The sequence below is a fragment of the Colobus angolensis genome, unplaced genomic scaffold (assembly GCF_000951035.1).
Source record: "Colobus angolensis palliatus isolate OR3802 unplaced genomic scaffold, Cang.pa_1.0 Scaffold117, whole genome shotgun sequence".
Taxonomy (NCBI): domain Eukaryota; kingdom Metazoa; phylum Chordata; class Mammalia; order Primates; family Cercopithecidae; genus Colobus; species Colobus angolensis.
Genome location: NW_012112808.1, coordinates 3870725 through 3892436, shown reverse-complemented (window position 1 = coordinate 3892436; position 21712 = coordinate 3870725). Strand labels below are relative to the sequence as shown.

The window sequence follows — 21712 nt, the reverse complement described above, 5'->3', positions numbered from 1 at the left end:
TTTTCTTTAGGGTTGCTACTCTCCTGAAATGATCCTGACAGAACAGGCAAAAAGTTCACTTGAAAACAAAACCAGCAAAAACAATTTAAAAAACATAAGGTTAGCCGGGCACAGTGGCTCACGCCTGTAATCTCAGCACTTTGGGAGGCCGAGGCGGGTGGATCATGAAGTCGGGAGTTCAAGACCAGCTTGACCAACGTGGTGAAACCCTGTCTCTACTAAAAATACAAAAAGTAGCTGGGCTTTGTGGTACATGCCTGTAATCCCAGCTACCCAGGAGGCTGAGGCAGGAGAACTGCTTGAACCTAGGAGGCAGAGGTTGCAGTGAGCTGAGATCGTGCCACTGCACTCCAGCCTGGGTGACAGAGTAAGACTCCGTCTCAAAAAAACAAAAAACAAAAAACAAAAAAAACAGAAACACAACTCCCCCCTCAAAAAAATGTAAGGTTTTTTTCTCAAAAGAAAGAACCTGAGTCTGGAGGAAACGCAGGTGTGGAAGTGCCTGAGCTCAGGGACAAGTAAGAGCAACTGGCCCAAGTTCCAGTGCCTGCCTGACCTGAACCCAGGCATATCGTATGCAGAAAGGGGACATTTAGACTTTATTTCTCTCTTTCTCTTCTATTAATGCTTTCTTTTCTTTCTTTCTTTTTTTTTTTTTTTTGTAGATAGGTTTTTGCTTTGTCACCCAGGTTGGAGTGCAGTGGCATGATCACAGCTCACTGCAGCCTCAACTTCCCAGGCTCAAGAAATTCTCCTGCCTCAGCCTCCTGAGTAGCAGGGACTAGAGGCATGCACCGCCACACCCAGCTAATTAAAAAAAAACATTTTTTATTTTTTTAGAGTCAGGTCCCCCTGTGTTGCCCTAGTCTCCAACTCCTGAGCTCAAGTGATCCTCCTGCATCGGACCCCCAAAATGTGATACAGGCCTAAACTACTGCACACCTCTCCCAATGCTTTTAAATGATTATTATTTATTTCAGGGAAAACAAAGGAATTATCTTTATAAGGTAAGATAAGGCAGACTTTTCTTTATTTCCTTCCTGGATAGAAAAGCCAATTTTATTTTCTGGTTTGCAGTAAAATTGCTGCATCCTGTTCTCATCTACAGCTGAGGGTTAAATGAATGTTCTTCCAACCAAGTGCTGAAAATGTGCTCCAAGGACAGAGCCTGGCAAACCTGACCCAGTAAGGCCTTTTCCCTAAGAGCATTGCAAAAACTGAAAAGCAAGCCCAAGAATGCCTCACTATGGTTTTCATCATATTCTGTTGAAAGCAGTAATCTGCTTAAATTCAGCATATCTGACAAAATCATGAAAAAGTATCACTCTCTGGGGATTCTCCTTTATCATTCTTTGAGGCAAGTTCTCTGGGACTGTATCCTTCAGGAAACACATATTGCAAACAGGGCTCTTCTCCATCCTCCATCATTGGTTTCCTTCCAATGGTGTGAATTGTGAGTGATTTCCAATCTGCTGCCCTTTGACTCCCTGAGGGAACCCCTGGCTTTTTCTTTGGGAGAAGTTAACCACACACCATTTCCTTGGGTGTCAATGGCAACATAATGTTGATGTGTGGTTTCTTGGATGTCCTCTATATCAAAGAAACCCAGAAATATCTTCACCTGTGTTTATCTGTCATCTCTGACACAGACTAAGACAGGACTTTGTTGTCATTTCCAACGGTATGACCGATTTTGCACGTGGACACCTAGGATGCAGATCCCAGCCTCTGAAATGCACCGCATTACCCCATCACTGGCCCTCAGTTCATCTCAGTTTTCAGTCAACCCTCTTCAGACAGGGATGGAGCTGTTTCCATGGATTGGTTGGAAATATTTTCCACTATGCTACTTAGTGCCACATGGGTGAGCTCTATTATCAATTAGCAAGTGACAAAGTGTGAACAATGATGTGTAGTTCTGCATCTAAAACCAGAATGTGTAGTGGGGGCACCTGCTGCTTAACTAGCTTCACATTCAGAAGCCATAACTGCCGTTGTTGCTCCTGGCATCATCTATTTCTATGTGGACTGCCATTTGCCTGATGTTTGCTCAGCACCTGGTAAGCAAAGAGCTTTCAAAAAGGTAGAAAAGAAATCAATATCTCTGCCCATTTAAACAGCCTCCCACCATTCAGTGACACTCGCACAGAGCTGGGGAGGAAAGCAGGAGATCAATGCATCTTAGGGACCCAGAGAAGGTGTTTGGTTAATTCCTCTAAGCAATCAATGGCATTCAACTAGTTGCTAGCCTGGGTTTGAGTGACTAGGTTTTTATAAAGCTGTGACTCAAAGAAAGGATGGCATATACCTGTGTTTGTCTCTTAAAACCTGCATCTCTCCAGCTCAGAGGCAGCAACATGTTTCCCTGCTGTATGCAAATACAAAAATCTCAACAATAGCACCAAATGCAAAATACTTCACAATGATTATATATCTAATTCTTTCAACAATACCATAATGTGGTATTATAATTGTGATAGTGCTAAAACATGTCTGTGAGTTCTTTGCTATTCTTCTTATCAAAAGGTAGAACCTATGTTCCTCTCTTTGACCTGGATGAGCATGTGACTGATTCAACCACTGACTTATTGTGAAATAAGTGATGCTGGGATGAGCAGTACAATTCCAAATTGCAAAAATATGGAACCAGCCCAAATGCCTATCGATCAATGTGTGGATAAAGAAAATGTGATACACACACACACAGACACACACACACACACCATGGACTACTACTCAGTCAGAAAAAGGAACAAAATAATGGCATTTGCAGCAACCTGGATGGGACTGGAGACCATTATTCTAAGTAAAGTAACTCAGGAATGGAGCATCAAACATTGTATGTTCTCACTTTTAAGTGGGAGCTAAGCTATGAGGACGTAAAGGTGCAAAAATGATACAATGGACTTTGGGGGACTTAGGGGGAAGGGTAGAAGGGGGCAAGGGATAAAAGACTACACATTGGGGACAGTGTACAATGCTTGGGTGATGGGTGCGCCAAATCTCAGAAATCACCATTAAAGAACTTCTTCATGTAAACAAACACCACCTGTTTCCCCAAAACCTATTGAAATAAATAAAAGAGCCCAGAAGCAAACAAATAAAAACTAGACAAGGAAAACACACACACACACACACACACACACGAAGTGATGCTATGATGCTGTCTGACTTCCAAGAATACATCAGCAAAGGACATCTTGCATTTTGACCTAGGGAAAGCCAGTTACCATATAAGGAAGTCTGAGCCCCCTGAGACTATGGTCCTGGAGAGGTTGAGTTTTGGTCCTCTAGTTGGTCCTCAGCTGGGACCTGGGCTCCCAGCCTGTAGCCATGTGATGGGGCATCCTGGACATCCAGCCCTGTTGAGTCTTCAGACAATGCCCCCCAACCTCTGCTGCCATATGATTGCAAGTATATGGCATCCCATGCGGGAACCGTGAGCCCTTCCCAAATTCTTCTTGAACCACAAAATAGTGAGCCAAAAAGCTGTGGTTTCCTTTCTTCTCTAGGCTCTGGGGTAATTTGCTACACGGCAGTAGTAACTGAACAATTGTCCACCATTCTACGAGTGAGGAAATTGAGCTTCATAAACTCTGAGTAACTTGCCCAAAGTCACACAATTTCCAGGTTGCCAGTTTTACACCGGATTTGCCTCAGTCTGAAACCAAGGCCTTTGGCTGTATATGATAATGCCTTTGTAAAGAGCCAGTTAATTGCAGGGGAAACCCAACAGGCCTGAGAGAACGTGTAATTAGAAATGAAATATCACTGTTTTATGTGCTTGCTTGAAGATCCAGTTGGTGGTGCAGATCTCCATCCCAGGCCCATACAATAGATGTGTGGATGAGAAGTACTGGTCCCATGGTTCCAGGTTCTCTACTTCTCTTAGAGCAGGAACATTTTCTTCCAGGTGTTGTTCTCCACCCCTCATGGCCCCTTCCTATTGGCCCTCCCCAGCCTCAACTTTACCACCAGTTTCTCTGCCTCAAAGTCAGCCATCACGTTTTTTGAAGCAGAGAACATTTTTTGGCCATCCATGGCCCTGGACCCATTGCCCCGGACCCATTGCTGCCCCCCCCATAAGAATCTGGACTGACAGCTGTCACCACACTGAGAGAGAAGCACCGCTCACTGCACTTTGTGGATGCAGAGAATGCGGCTTGTGGGAATTATATGGCATACCCAAGTTAATTGGTAAATTTTAACCCGCTGTTTTCTGATTCTCATTGTACCATGCTCATTTCCAGTGTCCTCAACTTACCACACATTTGAAAAATAAGTTATAATTCAGTGTGCCTGTGGTACCCGGCAATTTCTCATTCCAGTGACTCTGATGACTCTAGTGAGAGACGTTATTCCTACATCAGGAGGTTTCTGGATCCCTCCAGGCAAAGCTGTTTTCTATATAAAGATTTTCTCTGGAAAATCAGAGTGTCGATACCACTGCTCTTTCAGATCCCCAGCCTGGAGAGTATGCTGGGAAAAATGACTCTGGGCACAAGTGACTTGAGCCGGTAAGTAACACTGACAAGCTGTGTTACTTGGGCAAGTTACTTAACCTTTCTGGGTCTCTGTTTCTTCAGGTGTGAAGTGAGAGAACGGGCCAGATGAATTGAACATGTTGTGAACATACTATGAACACACAACTATCTAGATTTGAAGCCATATATATATATATAGACTTGGAAGAAATGTATGGAAATAATAGCACAGTGAAGACTTACTGAATAACTTCCATGTGCTAGCATGGTTCTGAGCCCTTTACACTTATTTAATCCTTGTTAGTATTATCATCCCCATTTTACAGATGAGGACACAGGGGCTTGCCTGAGGTCACACAGGTAGAAAGTGGATGAGGCAGAATTTGAATCCTGGCTGTCTGAAGCCATAAATACACGAAGTGGCTCCAGAGGCTGCTCTCTTAAACTACTTCTTAGTACTGACAAATGAGCAATAATATCCCAGGACAGACAATAATGTCAGAGAAATTCTGAAGGAAGGGAGACATTTCCAGCTGTGAATATCATCGGGTTGGGAGGCCTCAAGAAGCTTGTGTTCCTATGCTGCTCCATGCCTGGTGACCTCCCTCACTCCATCATCATTTCCATGGGTGTCTCTTGTTTCCTTTGGAGGGAGGAAAGTTATGCTCCAAAACAGGATAGAGCAGGAAACATGAGATTCTGCAAAGTCAGTTGTGTACATTTGGAGCACAAGTCTTGGTGGATCCACTTGCTTTTTCTTTGTAAACTTTTAATTTGGAAATAATACAAAAATTGGGAAAAGAGTATTTAGAATTTCTACACACTCTTCATTTAGATTTTCTAAATATAACATTTTACCATATTTGCTTTATCATTCTTTTTCTACATATACAACACAGGCAAAATCATTTTTTTCTGAACTGTTTGAAAGTTGCAAACAGTGTGCTCCCTGAAGTTAAAAAACTTCAATATGTGTTTCTTAGAAACAGTCACTTTCTCTTACGTAGCCACAGTTCAGTTGTGAACACGGGGAAATTAACATTGATACAATACTATTCTCTAATCTATACCTTATTCAAATTTGACCAATTGTCCCAGTGATGTTCTTTATGCCCCTGCCAAAAAACAACCCAGGATTCAGTCTAGGCTGACTTGTGTGCTTTTCAAAACTTTTCATTTTCAGAGCAGCCAAAACCCCAGATAAGGTAGGACTCTCTTGGTAGGACAGGGGCTCCAAAGACTATATTGTATACACAGTAAAATAAAGGCAGGGTGCATACAACCAAGATTATGAATGCTACGGTGAAAACCATCAACCTTCCAGCAGGTCAGCAATGGTGAATGCTGCGCACACTCAGTTTCTCAGTGTCCTTCTAGAGCAGTGGTGCCCACATTTAGAAGCAGCATCAGAATCCTCTGGAAAGCTTATTAAAACAAAAATTACTGGACCCCACTCTCAGAGTTTGTGATTCAGTAAGTCTGGAGTGGGGTCTTAGAAAATCCTAACCAATTCCCAAGTGACACTGGTGCTGCTGGTTCAGGGGACACAATTTGAGAACTATTGCCCTAGAGAAACCTGTGCCTGATGGTGTCCCTCCCAGATTTCAGGTGACAGCTTCATCGGTGACCTCTTTCTTATCAAATCTAATGCCCTATTTTCAACTCCACTTGGCTTTTTGACAGAGGTAGCTAAAGGGACATTTCTCTACTCGTCAGAGCCCTCCCATTTCCACCAAGACACTCCAACTCCCATTTAGGAGGATTAAGAAAATAGTATTTGTGTGTGAGGTCCATTGAGTGTGAAATTTACAAGCAAGATATTATTTGTATTAATCAGAAGTAAACTTGAACCCAGCCCTTGGGCTCAAAGCCATCCCAAGCTGAGTCCACCCTACATCAGCCGAACCTCAACCAAGTCATTTAGTAGACATTAATGAGAAGTAACTATCTATTGCTGTGAACACCTGCAAGTTTCGTTAGTTTGTTATGAAGACACAGCACTGATGCACAATTTTATAGGATTCTCATGAAATTAAATAAGTTAACAAATGTAAAGGGCTCAGAACAGTGCTTAGCATGTAATAAATGTTCTGTAAGTGTGAGCTACAATTATTATTATAACCAGTGCCTAGACCACTGAGAAAGTTTGGTAATAGAAGAGCCTCTGATGGCTTCTGATATCCATCTTTCTCATAGTTCCTAGCATCCAAGACCAGGGTCCTAGCCTACAGGTTTGATTTTGACCCAATTACTTTACTTTTCAGAGTCTTAGATACCATTTATCAAATAAGTTTGCACACTTCTGCCAACCTCAGAGGTTTTTTTTTTTTAATCACATGAGATGATAGGCATAAAAATACTTTGAAGATTATGAACCAGCATTGCTGTCGTTATTTTTACCTTCTCTTCAAGAATAAAAGCAGTTCTGAGTGGTTCACAGTACAGAGATCATTTAAGTGCCCCAAGAAGTGTTTTTCTGGTGGTCAGTCACAGACCGGGTGTTTGGATTTTTATAAATACTACAGCTTACCCTGGGAAGCGACTTACATTGAGTTTTCAAACTTGTCATAAAATTCAACTTGAGATTATTTAATTATACTTTCAATTTTCATGAAGTATTCTTTACTTGTCAGGTGGATTGCAGCTGAGAATGGAAAAAGCAGTGAGTTTGTAGACAGAAGGCCTGGGTTTATTAGATGGTTCATGACTCAGGGTCTTCTTGGCTGTGACCTCAGAAAGTTATTTAACTTCTGGGTAAAATGAAGGTGATACTCATGAAAGTGTAAACTGTATGGGGTTATTTGAGAATCTAATAATGTCCAACGTGCTGCAGATGTGCTGAAACATCCTTTTACATATTTTTTGAAGGACGTGTGATCAGCACAGCCCACATGGAGTGTGTTGGAAGAGTCCATCCAACTCTGAAGTAGGAATGCTGTTTGAGTCAGGAATGCTCCTTTTAGATCTATCCATGTCAGTTCTTTGGGTGCCTACCTTTTAACCATTCTCAATCCCCTTCTCCTATGACTGCTTCTTACTGTGGAGACTAAAAGAGCCAGACACCTGCTTACCCAGCTTCCCTTGTGACTTGGGAAGGCTATGTGATCTGTTCTGAGCAAAAGCTATAAAGGGGGCATCTGACAAAGATTTTTTCCCCTTCATGAATGAAGAAAGAGCTCTTTCTCATTTTCTCAGCTATGCTTCCGTGTCCTGTCTTTGGAAGCTGGAGTAGGAAGATGTGCTCTCTGGACCTGCAGTAACCATCTTACAACCACAGGGGATGGTTGAGACAATTGCAGAGAGCAACCGGAGTCCTGGATTGTTAGCTGCTGGTCCAGCCTCAGACCTGGCCACCTGTAGACTTCCTGTTACACAGGCTGATTGAAACCTTTATTGTTTAAGTCGTTATTACTTCTGTTCTTGGCAGTAAAATAATTCTTTATTTTATTTTATTTATTTATTTATTTATTTTTTGAGATGGAGTCTCACTCTGTCACCCAGCCTGGAGTTCAGTGGTGCGATCTCGGCTCACTGCAACCTCCGCCTCCCTGGTTCTGCAACCTCTGCCTCCCTGGTTCAAGTGATTGTCCTGCGTAAGCCTCCTGAGTAGCTGGGATTAAAGACACGTGCCACCATGTCCGACTAATTTTTTTTTTGAGGCGGAGTCTCGCTCTGTTGCCCGGACTGGAGTGCAGTGGCCGGATCTCAGCTCACTGCAAGCTCCGCTTCTCCGGTTTACGCCATTCTCCTGCCTCAGCCTCCTGAGTAGCTGGGACTACAGGCGCCCGCCACCTCGCCCGGCTAGTTTTTGTATTTTTAGTAGAGACGGGGGTTTCACCGTGTTAGCCAGGATGGTCTCGATCTCCTGACCTCGTGATCCGCCCGTCTTGGCCTCCCAAAGTGCTGGGATTACAGGCTTGAGCCACCGCGCCCGGCCCCGACTAATTTTTTTATTTTTAGTAGAGACAGGGTTTCACCACATTGGTCAGGCTGGTATCGAACTTCTGATCCCGTGATCCACCCGCCTCGGCCTCCCAAGGTGCTGGGATTACAGGTGTAAGCCACCACACCCAGCCAAGAATTCTTAGCTGATAAACTATCTCACAGTCTCTCTCTCATGTAGAAAGGAAGATCTAGAGCTGTATTGTCCCATAGGTAGTCACTGCCCTGTGTGGCTACTGAGTACTTGCAACTTGGCAGTCTGAATTGATTTGAGCTCTCAGTATAAAACACACACTGGTGTTTGAAGACTTAGTACAAGAAAACAATGTAAAATATCTCATTATAATTTTATACTGATTACTGATTATACTTTCTATACTGATACTGATTATAATTTTATACTGATGTTGAAATGATAATATTTTGGATATACTATATAACATAAATATATTATTATTAAATTAATTTCTCTCATTTCCTTTGCTTTTATTATAGAAATGTATCTACTTAATGTTATGTACATAGTTGTGGCTCACATTACATTTCTATTGGCCAGTACTGTTATAAAAAGATAGATACCAAGCTAATGATAATAATGATCACCTCCAGGGTGTGGAGCTGAAAGAGGGGCTCGATATAGAGGGAGATTTCTTTTTTCCTTCATATACTTCTTGAATTTTCTACACTGATCATATATTTGCATAACAGATTATCTTCTGTGAATTTTAGGAATATAGGACAAGATCAAAACACATGAGTTAATACATGCAAACATGCTTTGCTTTGTCAATTTTTTTAAAAAATTTTCATTTTGTGTAACAATCCTGCATACGTAATTTGTCAATTGTTAAAGATATGCACGTATTAGGTCAAAGAGAGAAGTTTTTAAACTTGGTAATCATCTATTTTGGAACATTATATGCACTTCAATATGTGTAATAAGTCTTTCAATTTAAATATTAGACAAAGCATATGGAGAAACACGTAGCGTTTGCAGTAATAAAACAGCGTGTGTTTGTTTATAACGGTAGAACTCTATATAAAATGATCTTGGTTCTGAATAATTGGGGACTTTTTATAAGCTTAAAAATAAAAGGTGACTTGTAAGGAAATTAAGATGCTTTGGGGTTAGCTCATGTATAACTAACAATATTTATGATAACCCTCTTTTTAGTGGTAGAACACAGCAACTTGTAAAACAGCCCAGCCTGATTCTGGCTCCGGCGTTTTTGTGATGCACTGCTAGGTTTCTTTTTCTCCAAAAACCCTTGAGTCATTAAATTTTGAATTTAACATTGATTTACTCCTTTTGAAGTTTCACCAAATACGAAGATAAATTACTAAGCCTAAGTGATTAAGGAAGAAAAATGGTTTGTTTTTAGTCAACACTGTGTTTAGTATTTTAATTATTATTATTTTTAATTAAAAAGCCTGTGTGCCATTCCCAACCTGCTAATGGAGCTGGAGAAGAAAATAGCAACTGTGTTCTGGAAACCAAAGAACTCTAATTCATCAGGCCAGGCTGCGGGGAGGGAGGATCACCCACAGGATGTCTTAGCTCTGCGTTTGCTGTGTTCTGGCAAAGTTTAGATACTAATTGACATTTAGTTGAATGCACTGGAGTCTTTGAGTGTCATTTCATGACTGTCGACAACTCCCATGCAGAAATCCAAGTGATTTTGCTTCAGTTTCATCATTTAACTCACAGCTCAGCCACAAGTTGACTATGTGTTGTTAGCCAAGTCAGTTTTTCCTCTGGACCTCATCTTCTAGGGCAGTAAAATAGGGCATTAGGTTGGAAGATAATCTCGAAAACCCTTTTCAGCTCTGAACTTGCCTCCTCCTCTCCTCTTCCGTTTACCATACATAGCACCCTTTCTCACCAAACATATAGTGTATCAGTAAAACTGACATTTAAAGCTGCAGGTAATTATCTGCATTACAAATATCCCCACTGCTAATAAACATGTAACAAATTATGCTTGTCTATGTATTTTAATATATATAAAATTGTATGTAATTCTATAATTATATGTAATTCTACAATATATAAATTATGTATAATGTGTTACACATATTACATATGTATGATATGTGTAACATATAATTATATATATATATTAAAATACACACACACATATCAGTGGGAAGGAAGCTCCATTGTGGAAAACGTACACATAAAATTCCCAAATCCCAAAAACTTTTCTGGGAGAAGTCAGAGAGAAAACCCAATATATTTCCAAATCTTTAATGAAACTTAAATTTAAAAATGCTTTGTAACTACTGTTTGGAAATTTAACTTTGGTGAATGCATGATGAGCTTGTTTCCTTTTATCCTCTTTGTTCATTTTCCTACCACTCTTTAAAGCAGGAAGTAAGAAATCTTTGCAAGCATTCATTTCATTTCAGTGGGATTGTTCTAGGTGCAGAGGCAGGCTCAGGATTCAACAAACACAGCCGCTTAGCAAATGTCTTCTCAATATGGGCATCGCGTGCGTGTATAAAAGCATGATTTACTTGCGTTTTTTGAGGCAGCAGTAAATAAATTTGGAAGCACTGAATTGTATTAGAGAAAACATGACTGAGCATTTAAAGCTTTTTCTCAGTGAAATTAATGTTATGTTTGCTGGCAATCTGTTTCCCATGCATTAATAGGGAAAAAGTGATTTACCAAAAAATGTTAATGGAAATCAGCAAATACCTTAATTTGTTGTATTATCCTGGCCAATTTAAAAATCGAGGAAGCAGAAATGGCACTGGTGGAGACACAGCGGTAGCAGCTGCTCCGCGACTTCGTGGAGCGCGGTCTATGGGAGGGAGGGCCGCGTTGCCATGGCAGCGAGCAGGTCCGGGCGCCGCTCTGCCCCAGGGAGGAGAGGGGAAGGGGCGGAGAGCGTCTTCCTTCCTTGGCTTTTACGGGTGGGGGTCGGGGGGCACACGACCTAGCATTTTGCTAAATCTTTGGAGGATACAGGATGTATTCATGTTGGCCCCTGCCTTCAGGAGACTTACAGTTAGGCTGGGTGCCCTCTCAAAATACATCTGCTTATGTCCTGTGTCCTGAGGACTCAGGGGTGAGCCAGAGTTGACACAGCCCCGACCCACAGGGAGCTGACTTCTTGGGAGGAATGTGATTGACACAGCAGTTACAAGGGAGATGGATTTCTCAAAGGAAAGTTGTTGTGCATGCATTTGTGGGGCATCTGACCTGTTTGTGGTCTCAGGATACCTTCCTTGAGGTCAACAGTGCTTTCTTTGAAAGGAGCTGTGACTTCGATTTTGAAAAATAAATGATCTTGTTGTAGCTGTGGACTTTTAAATTAGCCTATTTACATCGTGCTACCGCAAAAGTATAGAAGTTTGGAGTTGGGTTTAGAATTCATCCAGTCTTTTTACATAGATGAGGAGACAGAAGAATGGGAAGGATGAGAAGAGGACAACTGTGCTGAGAGGAGTAAGATCACAGTGGAGTGAGGCTGGAAGGAGCCCAAAGGGAGGCCGCACAGGGACTGAGGACAGGCAGCCCCACATCCCAGGCAGCTGGCCTCCCCGGGACTGGAGATTCTGACAGGAGCCCTCTCCACGCACCTCCAGTCTCTCTCTGAGCACATATCTCAGGTGGGTACAAATAAATCCTTGGTCTCAGAGTCGCAGAAAAGGGCTTTTTCTTCGCTAGATAACAAATCCATCATTTGTAAGACTGTAATAAGGTTAAGAACTTGTTGAGTCTAGACAAGCAATAATTCTTGCTGTCATAAACCACATTCCATCTCTGACTGCTGTGTTTGTTAAAACAATTTTATTTTTATTTTGGAATAGTTTCAGATTTATAAAACAGTTGAAAGTACAGAGTTGCCATATACTCCTTACCCAATTTCCCCTATTATTAACATCTGCCATTAGCCTGGTACATTTCTCACAACTAATGACCCGATGTTGATATATTATTATTAAAGCCCACATGTTATTCAGATTTAATTAGTTTTTAACTAATGTCTTATTTCTGACCTATAATCTCATCTAGGATTCCATATTACTTTTATTCATCATATTTCCTTAGGTTCTTCTTGGTTGTGACAATTTTCAGACTTTTCTGGCTTTTGATTACTTTGACAGTTTTGAGGAGTACTGTCTCTGACAGCTTTTCAAAGGCATACAAACATACGTGCTGATGGAGGACTTGATTGCCGTTTGGTCATTTGCTTTTCTAAATGCTTCTTATCATTTACCTGACCTCTAATATTGAGGTAGATTGCTTGTTGGCTTTGATTTTTCATCCTTCGCTGTACCCACTGTGGGTGGAGGTACTAACTTACTCTTGACTTTGGACTTGAGCATGTTGAGTTGTGTTGGCCAATGGCATGGGGGCAGAAGTGACAGTGGGCCATGACTAAGCCTAGGCCTTAAGAGTCCTCCTGTGATTCCACTTGACCTTTTTTGCTTCTGTCATTGCAGTGACAGGAATATGCCTGGGCTATGCCACTGGTGGCCTGAGAATAACATGCCTGGGCTAGCCCACTGGTGGCTTGAGAAAAATATATGTGGAATGGCCCACTGGTGGCTTAAGAAGAACATGCCTGGGATAGCCCACTAGTAGTTGAGAAAGATGAGAGGCATGTGGAGCAGAGTCACTTTCTGCTGAGCCTCATCTAGAACAGTTCACCCCAGCCCATCTCTAGATGAATGGACAATAATCAATGATTGTTGTTTTTAGCCTCTGAGCTTTGGAGACACTTGTTACACTTGTTATGTAGCAATAGTTAATTGAGATATGACCTACCATTGAGTAGATGGAAGGCTGTATAAAAACTTTGAAAAATATTTGGTATTAAAAAAGTATTTCTTTGGGAACATGTAATCAAGGTGATTGCATGCCCCACTGGGTTATTTTAGTGTCTGTCATGAGAGAACGTCTTTCTCATTGAAAATATGAGCTGCCTCACCTCTGAGCCAAAATGACAATGTCTTTTGCTATTTACAACCTGTGTAGTGATTTGTGAAAAATCAAAATTGAGCAGTTTATAAATGTGTTATTCACGTATTCATCTCTTCAACAGCTATTTAGTTGCTACCTAATATGTGCTGGGCCTTCTGCTTGGTGCTGAGCACACAGGATGAGTAAAAGTGGAGACAGCCTGGACCCACGGGGAGCTGATTTCTTGGGAGGGAGGCGAATGACATGCAATTACAAGGGGGATGAATTTCTCAAAGGAAAGCTGTTGTGCATGCATTTGTGGGGGATCTGACCTGTTTGTGGTCTCAGGAAATCTTCTTTGAGGAAGGCTGACCTGAATTCTGCAGCCAAGGGGAGTTGACTGTTCAGAAGAGGGGAGCCTTCTACGCACACTGTGCGGCAGGAAGAAGCATGGTGACCTCGTAACACTGCACAAAGCCCGGTAGAGCCAGACTTCAGGATGAGGAGGGCACTGTGAGGCAGTAGGGGGTCTGTCTTCTGGCAACCCAATATTTGAGCACCCTGATTACTTGGGACATCCCCATTTTCTTCTGCAGATGCTGAAGTAGGGGAAGAGACCCTTCTCCATGCACTGTGGGAGCATGCTTTTTAAGCACATCAGGCCCACAGCTCCTTCTCAGGCTGTAATTCTTTCCGGAGGGCCAGGAAGGTACATGCTGGTTAGAGACTCCCAAGGGGGCTACTGGTAGCTGAACATTCAGCAGTAGGAGGAATATCTGGGTGGTGGAATCTGGCAGCAAGAAGAGGGTGATCAGGACCAAGGTGGGCTAGGGTCTGCAGGGGTGTCCTAAGTCAGTGGTTGTTATGGTAGGGCCTTGGCTACTCATCTCTAAATCAGCCCAGTTCCCTTCTTCCTAATATGCTTCTGTGAGAGATGCCCTTCTAATAAATGCATTTTCTGCATTAGTTACCCAGATTCTACTTTGTTATTAAACCTAAGAACCCAGATAAGAATAGGTAGGTAGGTGCCAGATCATGCCAGCTCTTCCAGGTCATGTTAAAGAAAGTGGTAGCTGAACATTCAGCAGTAGGAGGAATATCTGCGTGGTGGAATCTGGCAGCAAGAAGAGGGTGATCAGGACCAAGGTGGGCTAGGGTCTTGCCTAAAAAATACCTAGAGATCCATACAGAGGTTTTGGAGATGGGAGATGACTGTCAGATTGGAGCCAGCGGTTATAGCCTGGTGTCATTTGAGTTTCTCTAGAAGACCCTAAGACAAGGACTTGAGTATAGTTTATCTAGGAGGCAATCCCAAAAACCACCAATGTGGAGAAAAGGCAGCCAATACAAGGTGTGTTATCAGGCTTGTTACTACTGTCCACAGCTAGGGGTCAATCCCACTGGGGAATTCTGGGAATAGTACAGAACATGCCTCAGTCATCCCATGTGAGGGAGGAGGGAACTGGGGTATTTGTCCACCAACTCCCATCAATCATTGGTTGAGGGCTTCTCTGCTGGGGAGCATTCATTACCCAGAACTTCCAATCTGCCCTGAACAAGGGCCAAATGGGAACTGCCTGAGATGAAGAGTTGCAGGTATTGGCAGTTGGAAATCACCAAATCTCTGCTCCCAGAAATAGTCAGGCCTGAGGACAGTGGCTGGGGCACAAGAATGTCAGCTCACCTGGATAAACACTAGCTGGCCTTTATACCTTATAAACTAAAAACGCTGTCCTAGGCTGGAGGCTGTAGAAAAGAAACAACAACGAGTGCCCTGTGCTGCCCATAGAACACTGAGCAATTGAAGAAAGATATTACAAAGCTTTAGTTACTTTCTGTTTAGTCCCTATTTATAATTTGTTTCTGCTTCAGAGGAAAGTTTAAAATATGCAGAACTTGGTTTTGCAGTTCAGTAGACTCAAGTTAGAACCCTGGCTCCACATGAATAGCTTTGTAATCTTGGGCATGTTACTTAATCTCCTGTTCCTGGAAGTACCTGCTTCTAAAAAAGATGACTGTGAACCAATTATATTAGTTTGCTAGGGCTGTGAGAACAGGTGGCTATAAATAACAAAAATTTATTTGCCCACAGTTCTGGAGACTGGAAGTCCGAGATCAAGGTGTTGGCAGGTTTTGTTTCCTCTGGGGCCCCTCTCCTTGGTTCTCCTTGGCTTGCAGATGGCTGTCTTCTCCCTTTGTTTCCTCACATGGTCATCCCTCTGTGTGTGTCTTTGTCCTAATCTCCTCCTCTTATAAGGACTCTTTTTGCTATGGTCTGAATGTCCCTCAGAATTCATGTGTTGTAACTTAATTCCCATTATGGTGGTATTAAGAAGTGGGGCCTTGGCCGTGTGTGGTGGCTCATGCCTGTAATCCCAGCATTTTGGGAGGCCAAGGTGGGTGGATCACCTAAGGTCAGGAGTTTGACACCAGCCTGGCCAACATGGTGAAACCCCATCTCTACTAATAATACAAAAATTAGCCAGGTGTGATGGTTGCATGCCTGTAATCCTAGCTACTCTGGGAGGGTGAGACAGGAGAATCACTTGAACCCGGGAGGTGGAGGTTGTAGTGAGCCAAGATCGTGCCATTGAACTCCAGCCTGGGCCACAGAGCGAACTCAGTCTCAAAAAAAACAAAAACAAAATCAAAAAACTGGGGCCTTTTGGAAAGTGATTAAGTCATGAAGGTGCCACTTTCATGAATAAATTAATGCCCTTATAAAAGAAGCATCAGAGAGAGTTCCCCTTTCTTGTCCTTCCATCACTTCTACCATGTGAGGACACACACAGTGTTCCTTCCCTCTGGAAGATGCAGCAACAAAGTGCCATCTTGGAAGGAGAGACTGGACTCCTCATAGACCCCATAACTGCTGGCCTTGATCGTAGACTTACCAGCCTCCGGAACTTGAGAAACGAATTTCTGTTCTTTATAAATCATTCAGTCAATGGTATTTTGTTATAGCAGTACAAATGAACTAAGACACAAGTCATGTTGGATTAGGGTTCACCCACATGACATTGTTTAACTTTAATTACCCCCCAAAGGCCTATCTCTAAATACAGTCTCATTCTGAGGAAGGGGGTTGGGCCTTCAACATATGAATTTTAGAGGGGTACAGTTTATCCCATAACACCAATGAAACAGCTTACTTTTCAAGATTGATGACTTACTCACCAGTAGTCCCTTCAAGACCCTTACCTCCATGTGCCTACTAACCCAAAGTAAATAAACTTTTCCAGTCCCAACAAGTGCCCTGCCTTGCAAGACCAACTTCAAAATCACCCATCTTAGGCCCTAAAACCACTCTCCGTTAAGGCAATGTTTTCTCTTACTGCAGTAAGTATGATAAGCTTTGCTTGATCAACAGGTTTCTTTTGTGGTCTTTGAAGAGTACATAAGATTGAATAAAATGATGAATGAGGACTCTGTTACAGTACCTGGCATTTAGAGGTGTTTAAAGAATGTTGGTTTTCTTTTACGACATAGGTTAAACACCTCTACTATAACCGAGAGGTACCTCACAAGAGAGAAGATTTTCAAAGCATGAACAATGATTTTTATTTTTCTTCCTTTGTCATGCCCAATTGACAAAACAATCTCAGTTCACAAACCTTCTGTCTCTCTGTTTTGTCTGAATAAATCTATGCCTGATACAAGTCAGCAGTTTCTAGATTATGTTCAACTCTTTTTAATAGTTCTTGGAATGTCGGAATCAATTAGAGGTTAGTCAAAGGTTTTTTCATGTGTAATACAATTCTGTTGAAGATGGCAGTTGGTGGGAATCTTGCAGACTCTAGCAGTTGATTGTGAATTACGGAATCAACTACTGTTATGTAAATTACAAGAAAATAGAGGATAATTTGTTTCTTTCTGTGCTCTTCACATTGAAAGAAGTACTTATCATTACCTAATTTTGTTAGAGCTTTGTATGCCTGTCTTTCCCCAAAACTGAAAGCTATTAGAAAGAAAAGGTTATTAGCTCTATACTTGCTATGTAATCCAAGACAGAGTCTACACACAGTAAAACTTCAATATAAATTAAGTAGAATTGAATTTAGTCCTCAGCAGTGAGGAGAGTATTGGAGTGTGGAGAAGAAGGAGGACAACATTTGGGAGCCTTTCATGGGTGGGCTGCTTACATACTTCTTTCACTGCAATCCTATGTGGTCATAGTTGCTATGGTCTTTTAACAGATAAGGAAACTGAAGTGGAGAGAGGATAACTTGGCCAAAGTCACAGTTTTGAGAGACGACAGGGACAGAATGAAATCCAAATCTAAGTAATATTGCTTCCTAATGGAAAACAAGGAAAAACATATTTGCTTTCCTGTTGAGTAACTTGGGTGAATAATGTTGAAAACAAATAATTTATTTAAGGCAGCTGAGACATTATTGGTTGGCATAACAACGACAACATAACCCAACCAGTCCACAGAAGGAGGGAAAAGCAGAAATAATCCACAGGGCTGTTTGATGCCTAACATTTTGTTTGTTTTAATAATGTGTTGCTTTTCATGTGCTTGCCTTGGTTTTAGTCAAAACCATTACACATTTAAGCTAGTCCTGACTTTCTAGTTAGTTCTCCAAGGTCGGTTAAGGCAGAAGGACTCTAGCCTTGCCCATATTCTTTCTGCATTCGCCTCTACAAGCTGGAAGCTGCTTTTAGAAACCCCAAAAGACTGTCTCTGCCTGGAGGCTTTCCTCTGACTCACTAGCTGTGTGCCTAAGGAAGAGTGATGTGCTGGAGAACTAATCCTCCCCGAGCACCCTCCAGCGGTCTCTGACAGGGAGTTTGTGGATGAACATCCAACTTTCTTCCCATTGGGTCGATGACTGAGTCATGTTCTCCACAGTTTCCCAGCAAGCCTGAGCCCCAGTTGCCCACACTGGTAATTTCCTTGAAAACACACACTTTAAGGTGTTTCTCCCCTTTCCTGTCTCACTTCCTCACCCTTGCAATGGTGCTTCCTGAAGACCTTGACCTGGGTACAAAACACTTTTAGACTAAGTGGGCTGGCTAGGGAGTGGAGATGTGAATTCAGCTCTTCTCTGCTGTAGTGGAGAGCTACAGTTATGAAAAGAAGACACTGATTCCAGGAGGATGTGTCTTGGGACCGAGGGAAGGAGTCTCCCTAAGGTGCACTGTAGGAGGAGGAATTCAGGTTTCAGAATATGCCTTATGAGTTCTATATGATTTTTGGGAACAACATGGATGAAAGCTAAGTGTCTCCTGGGCATACACCTTTTGCAGTAGGAGAGCTCTCCCTGGAAAGGCAGTTCATACGCACATTGAAGTTTGAGAAGTACTGCCTTATGAATCTGAAAATAATATGAGAAAAACATAACACCTTGAGCTTCAGTTGGTTTTCCCTCATCACATCTGCTTGTTTACCTGCCTACCTGAGCTCTGTCTTTTCTTTCTGAAAATATTTTCTAGACTCTTTAGTCCCGATAGATTTTGCCCCTTATAAATTCTCCTATCCTAAAAATCAAGTGGAACTACTGTATCAGTGATTCCAGATGCTTGCCAATACCTTCATAATTAATGTAGTATCGAGTTAGTCATGTGATTTTGGGCCCAAAAAAGTCATCTTTCTGAATTTAAGTTGTCCAAAGAAGAATATGAAGATAGCTGAGATCCATTTTGGCACATGCTTACATGATTCAAAGTCCCTAGAGTTTTGGTCTGGTGATATGGATAGAAGCATTTTCAAGAATACGTCTGTGGTAGGTTGTTGGAGTAATGTCCTTGATTTATACCCCCCTCCCAGTGTTCACCCCCTTGAGATTTCCTGCCCATACTGGCCCTAGGCCTGGCCATGTGACTTGCTTTTGCCAGTGGAATATAGTAAACATGTTATAAGCAGATGCTTGAAAAATGTTTCTGCACTCGGGCTTGTTCTGTCTTGCTGCATCTTGGAACACTGTGACCACCAGCATGTGAATAAACTTGGGCTATCCTATTGGAGATACACAAGGCCCACTCCTTTGCACCTCCCAGATAACAGCCAGCATTAAAACTTGAAATGTGAGTGAGGCCATTCAAGACCAATCAGCTCCTGCTTATATCATCAGCTGATTGCCTCTACGTGAGGAAGCCCGGGCAAGACAAGCAGAAGATCCGCTCAGTGGAACTCATCCTAAATGCCTGACCCAGATTATAATGAACTAATAAATACTTTTTGTGGTAATCTATTATGTCTTAATGGTTTGTTACGTAGCCAAAGCTAATTTATTGCAACTGTTTTGTCTTTATCTTATCTGGGCATAGCTTGGTAACTATTTAAAATGGGGAATTATAGGAGCCCAGGTATAAAAAAAAGTCATTTTAATAATCAGAAATTAGTTACAATTTACGATTACTTATTAATGACTCACTAATGATTAATTCTTGATTACATCCTATCTGATGCAAAAATATGTTTTTCTCACAAAGCATGCTCTGTCTTCAAACACTGGCTCAGAAATGAGCATTACACATAACAAGATGGGGCTTTTCTTCTCTCTCTTAGTCCCCCCTTTCTGATTGCAGCTGAATTGAATAATCCTGCTCTGGCTGTTCTGATTGTGTGTGTACTCTTCCCATGGGCTTCTTGTCTAAAGTGGCAGATGTATTTCTCTCTCTCTCCCTGAAGAAATGACAATAGAAGTAAATTGTGGCCCTGTAGCTTATTCAAAGCTGCTGAAAGCAGAAGCAGGCTTCAGAGAAACCTAGCAGAACTTTGACATTCGTAGGCGTCCCTGGCAGTTGGTGATTGTTGGGTGGAATGCCCCGTGGAGATGAAAGACCACCAGCCACAAGTGGTTTTGGACCATATTGCTTAGAAAATGACAAACATACTTACTGTTTCCTGACTTAAGTCAAAATAAAACAGACCAAAACAACTCCCACGCTGCAATCACAGACACTTGACATTACCCAACTCATATACAATGCAGAATGCATTTTACCTTTGAAACAGGGGCTGGTAATGTTGTTTTTCATCTATATGAGATGATGAAAAACATCATTTTTTTTTTGGATATAGGACTTGGACAAATGAAAAACGTGATGACAACTCGACCTCAATACATTTTGGATCTCAAATGTCCATTCGTCAGGAGTCGATAACATCCTTCATCTTTCATAGAGGGTAGGCATGAAGCCCCTGCAGAATCTCTAAACAGTGCAGAAAAGACTAGAACGCAAGTTCAAGGACTGGAGTTTTCTTTGACCACTTTATAGATGGAAATTGAGCTGGAAATGTTCTGTCTTTGGTTTTCTTTGGCATTCAGAACTGTGTTCCAGCTAGGAGCTCACTGTAAGCAAGTAAATCAGAATATAACCTGCATGGCAGATCTTAAACCACATCCAGTCGTGCAACTAAGTTGCATCCGAAACCCAGGATGAATGCTGGAGATGACTGACACATCAAAACAAATTTGAATGACACGTACATTTTAAGAGACTGTCTGTAAAACAGAATCGGGCAAATGCTTTTTCTCTTCTGATTTATTCTCTTCATCTCTGTTGCAGGCAACACTCCAGTTATTTGGTTATTATTAATCTTTCCAGCCATTTCATAATTGTCTTTCCTGCACCCATAACTTCTTTAAAAATATTGTTTTCTTTGTTATTTTCCAACCTTTCATGTGTTGTTTATGTGTTCCCTTTTTAAAAAAGAAACTCTTCCCATGTCTCTTTTATTTCGGGAGTAGTATTTTATTATTTTTTCTATTTTCTATTACTTCTCATTTCTACTCTTTCAAAAACTGTCTGGCAATTGAATGTACACATGAATAAAGGGGAACTGGAATGAAATGTCCAAAAAGGATGCTGGAGGGATTGGGGGAGTTGTACTGAGGTGGAGAGGAACAGATGGCAGCTGTTAGTAAAAGAAAAACATGTCTAATAAATGAAGATTTAGTTGCCCATTTTTCAAATCCAAGTTTGTTAAGAGGGACACTAATGGACACGGCCAGAATTGGCGGCAGCACAGTAGGAAATGGCAGGAAATTATGCCCACTCCAGTGAGAAAAGGAAAGAAAAGATGGGTCAACTGGGTCTGGAAGGAGCTTCGAATGATTCCAGCAAATATCGGACTGTGAATATCTTTGTGAATTTGCAGAATTCACTAAGATGTTCCAAGCAAGAAAGTTTCATAGGGGCAAAATTATGTATAAGTAATTCACATTTCTTTCCCTCATGCCCACCACTTTGTACTGAGGGACAGTTGAGTCAACTCTCAAGTTCTTCTTCATTAGGGAGAGTTTGGGAGCTGAGAGAAAATTAATGCATATAGAGATGCTAAGTTGATTTACCTAACTAAGAGCTAGCAGGAGCGTCTGTTGGGAGAGAAGAAAAGACTTTGGGTCAGAAAGTTTGGGAA

The 21712-nt window shown here is 41.7% G+C and overlaps 1 protein-coding gene across 3 annotated transcripts in view; it reads right to left on the bottom strand.

Annotated features, from left to right (window-relative positions):
* PCSK2 (proprotein convertase subtilisin/kexin type 2) overlaps positions 1 to 21712 on the bottom strand; it is a 255468-nt gene that overhangs the window by 144065 nt on the left and 89691 nt on the right. The gene's annotated exons all lie outside the window — the stretch shown is intronic.